Source organism: Lactuca serriola, chromosome 6, assembly GCF_051521515.1.
Source record: "Lactuca serriola cultivar US96UC23 chromosome 6, Lser_US96UC23_V15, whole genome shotgun sequence".
In the NCBI taxonomy this organism is placed as follows: Eukaryota; Viridiplantae; Streptophyta; class Magnoliopsida; order Asterales; family Asteraceae; genus Lactuca; species Lactuca serriola.
In genome coordinates this window covers 34,542,927-34,549,226 of record NC_136413.1, presented here as the reverse complement: position 1 = coordinate 34,549,226, position 6,300 = coordinate 34,542,927, and positions in this window count along the sequence as shown.

Below are 6,300 nucleotides of genomic sequence, written 5' to 3'. Positions count from 1 at the left end.
ATTAGATTAATTACCCTCGATTTGATTTTTAACTTATTCGTAGTTTATACTTTATAGATCAAGATTGAGGTGCCATATACGATTCTTACACAATTGAAACTCAATTTGACTGGAAAAAATTCACCTTTTTTTTTTTGCATGCAACGCTTATAGATAGTGGTATGTAGCAATTACATGAACATTCAAGATGAGGTAAATCAAGTGGTTATCCATGAACTAATTGTGCTCATCATGCCTGTAGTGAGGTCTCAACCTTCTTATCTTATCTTCTTTCATAAAAAAATCTTATTCCTTTTTTGCCCCTACCCTGGTTTCTATCTTATAAACAAAAGATCGATCTGAGCTTGGCATCTCAGTAGTGATTGCCACTATAAAAGGGAACTCATGCGAGGTTTTGTCAAAATAAGAGGCCATGAACAAGTAAGCTTATTATTTTACCTTTTCAAAAAATTATCCTGTTTGTTTTTGTTTTTGTTTTTATTTAATTTGATATGATAGATAAAGGAGTGTGTGATAAGAAGGGTAATTAAGTCATTAGCCAACTACCCTTGCTGTTCAGAAGCAGCTGCAATGGAAGCTGTGTGGGAGACGTGTTATAATGATACAAAACCGTTTGACAGAGCTCCTTGATATTGACAAATTTAAATATAATTTCTGGCCGTATTTATTAAAAGTATGAATTTTTTATGAGTTAGCCTTGTCAACGATATATGATTGTTTTTTACTTATTTGTCATTCTTCATATTTTTTTTTTCTTATCAACTTTGCCAACATTGATATATATCGTGAAATTTGTTTTTGGTCATTTAGTCTTATATTATCATTGAAAATGGGGCTATCTTTGTTTGCTGTCTTACACATGTCAAAATATTGCTGTTATGGATCATTTGTCACGTCATAAAATGATTTTATAGGTAAATGAGTCAAAATTATCAATTTTTGTGTTTGTCTAATATATACAGGTTAAATAAAAAAAATTATCACAATTTTGCAACAAACTTGCTACCAAAAGTGATTATTACAACTTAAAGTAGTAAAACTCTTTATCTTTTTATGTTTTTTTTAAAAGAAAATCTACAATAAATCATTGTAGATATGTAAGTTTTCAAGAGAAACTATTTTAACCATTCAATATTAGGATAAACTAGGGTTTGTACTCCTACAAATTGCAGCGGAGACTCCATGTTCATTTGAAAAAATAGTCCACAATGCATGAAGACCAATATGAAAAAAAATTAAAAATCATTTAAAACTTAACCTAAACTCTAAAATTAATTTTTTTTTGAGACTTAGACTCGGATCTTCGTATTAAATTCATAAAAATAGTTAAAAGTTTATGCTAATTCATTTTGATAAAGTCTTTTTTTAAGAGAAAGTCATGATTATTTAATATTTTCTCAAATTAACAAAAAATCTTTATTTTTATTTTTATAGAAATGATAGATTATCATGTAAAATCAAAATAATTGATTCAAAAAAATTAAGACTTTTTCAAAAAAAACTTCCAAAATTATAAAAATTTTCTGCATAAAATCATATAATCAAATTTATATATAAATTTAAAAGTTAAGGCAAAGCTATAAAAAAATTGAAAGACTTTATCCGGATCTGGACATGTGGGGCCAGGTAAAACCCAAATCAATGATGTTTGTTTTAACCAATGTAAAAAATCCACTTACATAAATAAAAAAGAAAGGAAAAGAATGGAACCCCAAAATTATGATCAATGAATATGAAATCACCTTACCATTAAATGGGAAGTGATATTTACATTGCCAATTTTGATTCATCCATGAATTTTAAAGAGAATAGACGAATGTGCCCTTTAGTATTATTTAAGTGTAATTATGGTAGATGTTAGTATTTAATATCATGTTTAATCCTTTTGTAACGAGTAAATAAAATAGTAAATTGGCCCACACTTTTAATCTTTGCTACTCTCCCCCCTCACAACATACCTTCTCCCTCATCTTTCATATGCCCAAGTCAAAGACCTTAAACCCACACCCAAACCCTCGCTGGAAACCGCTCCCTTTGTCGCCGCTTGCAAAATCAACAAACCGCTTTTCGAAATATGATTGGTTGGTCCATGGGGTTTAAAATGTCACAACTGAAAATTTTGAGCTATGTAATCTATACATTCAAGTTAATATGAATCAAAAACTTCAATCAAATACATCATACAAGTACCACAAGTAGTCATCAAACAATTGGAAAACCCTAGAAGTTCTTGTTAAGTCTACTTTGGACTAGAACTTCCTTATTGGATCCAAGTGGACCAATAAGCTTCCAATTGGACTCTCAAGGGCTTAGAACCCTAATTGGGCTCTAATTGGACCCACACTAAATTATTTCAACATTTTGGACCATATTGGGCCTAGAATGAAATAAATTAATGACTAGGAACCATAATTAACCTAATTTGACCCTAACTAGTCATAAAAATCACCTTTAAATTTATTTGGACCAAAAATCACTCAACTTAACCATGAAAATTGGGCTTAAGTATTTAAAGCCCAAACATTCTCTTTTTCCTCCAACATTTTCGGCCCAAAATCAAGCCCAAGAGAAAGGTTTGACTTTCACATGCCACCTCACTATTGTCCATAGGATCTCCATGCAATATATTCCCTTTTCCCATGCAAGCATCACTTCAAAATCACCTCACTTCTCTCCTCTCTCTCACTCTCGGCCACATCTCAAACACACACACACATTTCACAAATTCCCTCAAAGAACATTCAAGAAAACTCTCTCATTTCCTCCCCATAAATTCGAGATTTCAAGAAGCTTTCAAGGAGATCTTTCAAGAAAAATCACCATCTAAGGTAAGTTAATGTTTAACTTATGATCTAACTCCCTCTATTCCATTAAAAATCTCTTCTAAATTCATTCATATTTGTGATCTTGCATCCTAGAGGTCGGAATCTTCACCAAAGGGTGCTTAGGCCAAAAATCACTTCATTTTCCTTCCATTTTCTTTGCAAAACCGAGCCCCCACACCAAGGTGAGCTTCATACCCCCTATTTTCTGTTTTTATGAGTTTTGTGGGGGGGGGGGGAATACAAGTGAAAGTGTAGATCTATATGTGTTTGTATGCCTTGTATGATTTCCATGCTTATATGTATGCTTTTATGTGTTTTAATGTTGGATCTAGCCATAAAACCCATCAAAACCGAGATATATCTTGTGTTAAATGATTTTAGCTTCAAATATATTTCTAAACACAAAGTGTTTCAAGAAAAATGGCTAAGTGGTTTAGTAATAATTTTCTTTGGGTTAAAAACACAAATTTTGGGCCTAAAATGTGAAAAATACAAAAATAAGGGCCCAAATTGACATTTCACAGATTCTGATGGATGAAGTGTGCCAAAACAGTTTCCATAAAACTATTTCTGGAATTACACTTAATTAGAGGATTAAAAACATGAATTTCAAGCTTAATGGGCTAAAAATGAAAATTTCGGCCCAATGAGGCCCATTATGCGAATTTTTCTGTTTTGGATGGCCAAAACTGTAACTTTCTGTAAAACAGTGGACTATAAGTGTTCCAAATCCTTTTCAAAGGTTTAAAATGCTTTTTAAATTTAAAAAGGACCAAAGTTGCAAAAATTTTCCCATTTGGGCCAAAATTGTCAAATTTGCGAAAAGAAGGGATTAAAACCAAGAAAACTGCATTTTCAGGGTCTTAAGCTGTTTTCTATGGAAAATATGCTGGAAAATGTTTATTTCAATAATTTTTGATGTTAAAATGTCAAGAAAATTGATTTAAATACCAAACCGGAGAATATTTTAAATAAAGGGTTGAAAAGGTAAATTTTACAAACGAGGAGGGGCTGAAAACAGAAAATTTCCAAGACTAATTCTATACATGCAATATGATCAAATAATGGTACTACTACTATCAACAAAATACAATACACTACAATACCAAAAGTCGTTGTCAAACGAATTGGTTCGGTCTCGAACCAATAAAAATCCGAAACCACAAACACAACGATACTATGATACTACAATACTATGATTCATACAAATAACGATTCGGAATACATTATACATGTGCACAGACGTCTACGCACTATCTTTGGGCCCCACAAGTGTAAAATCTTGTTCGTTGAGCCTAGCTAGCCCGACGACCTGATCTTAAGGCCCAAAGACTTCATCTTACGAAGTGTTGGGTTTTACCAACCCGACACAACGTAACCGGACTTTCAATGGCTGTAGACTACTGGTCCCCAAGGGTCCTTTAGTGTCGCTAGTAAAGTCTTCCTTTTTTTGCGAGGCGGGTCTGGGACCCCTCGTACCTTTTTATCCCCAACCGGCTAATGGAGTCGTCGAGGCCTTCGTGTCCTCCTTCTCTTCGGATGTGGGACAACAGGACGGTTGGATAGCGTGACTAGTACGGACGACGCCTTCGGGATCGTTAGTATTGCTATAGACTAGTCGTTTGTGTAACGCGTGTTTGTGGCGGATAGTCATGCTCATCAATGATCCAATGTCGTCTGGAATAACAACTTCATGCGTTGCAATGGTTTCAAGTAATTTCATGGAATTCAAGGAATTAGGAAAACATCGGGTTTTCCTAGGGTTTTCAATACATACAAATTCAGAATACATACGATTTCAATAAACAATATTTTACAAGTATAGAAAACAAACAGGCATACTTATGGATCTTCACACCTTTTTGACTATACTATTTTCAGAAAATATCGGATTTTCTGGTGGTTTTCAAATGATACGAAGCATTGTTTTCAAATACAACTTATGAACTCACCAACATTTCATATGTTGACGTTTTTCAAAATACTTGTATTCTCAGGGAACCAGTGAATCAAGAGAAATCATACCCAGTGACGGTTGCAGTTTATTTTTGTATGAATTGAACAAATTAATTTTTTGGGGGAATGTAATGTTTATACAATGTATGATATGTAAACACTACTGGTTGTACTATGTTGATGAATGGTGACGAATGTTGTTATGTTTCATATATATTCAATGTTATGGTATTCAATTGAGTCACGACAGCCCCCGGACGTTTCCGCCGTCTGGTTCGGGGGTGTGACAGGTTGGTATCAGAGCTTTGTTTATAGTGAACTAGCATGTCGAGCCATACATTGATATGCAACTATAAACCAAAAAGAGGGACTAACATAACTCTGAACAAAACAAGTAAATAAAACACACTTGCTTGCATTAGGAATAAGGATCTAACACCGAATCAAACAACAATAACACTGGTATCTCGGTTAATTCGGGACTGTTCTTAGTGATACCAAGGAGTGAATGTAGCCTGATCAACTACATTCTCTCCAAGGTAAAATTAACACACGTCTTGATGAGATCGGGATAGCCAGGGAACCTAAAATTTTACCCTTTATCACCCAAAAAGAGAATGTTTACTTAGTATGTATAATAGTCATAGTACCCTAGGAATAATGTTAGCATATTCACGTACTCGCGCAGACAGCATGGCTGGCTTTCATCACCCTGGAGACCCCTACTTCCCTAATCAGGGAAACAACGGGTGGCTAGAGGAGGAGGAGGAGCCTGAGGAAGAGCCTGAAGAAGAACCTGAGGAGGACCCCGAAGAGGAATCTGACGGGGAACCGGAGGCAGGAGTCGAGGGCGAGCCTGTCGAACCCGAAGAAGACGAAGAACCTTTCAAAGAGGAGCTCGATGACAGCGAAGGGGGTGATTCGGACGCAGAGTCCGAGGTCATCGACCCCCCTTACCCGATCAGGGTGCCTGCTTATCGTGTGGGACCCACTGGACCTACCCCTCCTTGGGGCATTGATCTTTGGAGATGGAGCAAACATCAGGGACAGCGACCCCCGTTTGGCATGTCACGTGAGTTCTTTGACTTGAGGGACGGAGGACCGGCCGACCGAGCCCTACCGGTCATGGTGAGACGATTACGGGACACCGGCGACCTTGCTCAGGACACTGCTGATCAAGTACGCCAGTTGTGGACTAGGGTCGAGCGTGCGGAACAGGAGACGCGTGACGTCCTCCGAGAGTTTCACATGAGGCAGGTAAGGTGGGAATCTCGACTTCAGGACGCAGAACGCCTAGTGGCTCGTCTTCAGGGAGCATCCACATCTTCGGCACCACCTCCTGACGCAGCTCATCGCGGTTAGGGATAGACTTATCATAGTAGGTTATTAGGAACTATGCTATGTACTCCGGCTCTATGTTTAAGTGACTACACTACTCATGGAGCCGTTATGCTGTCGGATTAGTGTTACTTATGTATGCTCTTACGAGCAAATTTTCTTGTACTAAATACGGATAATA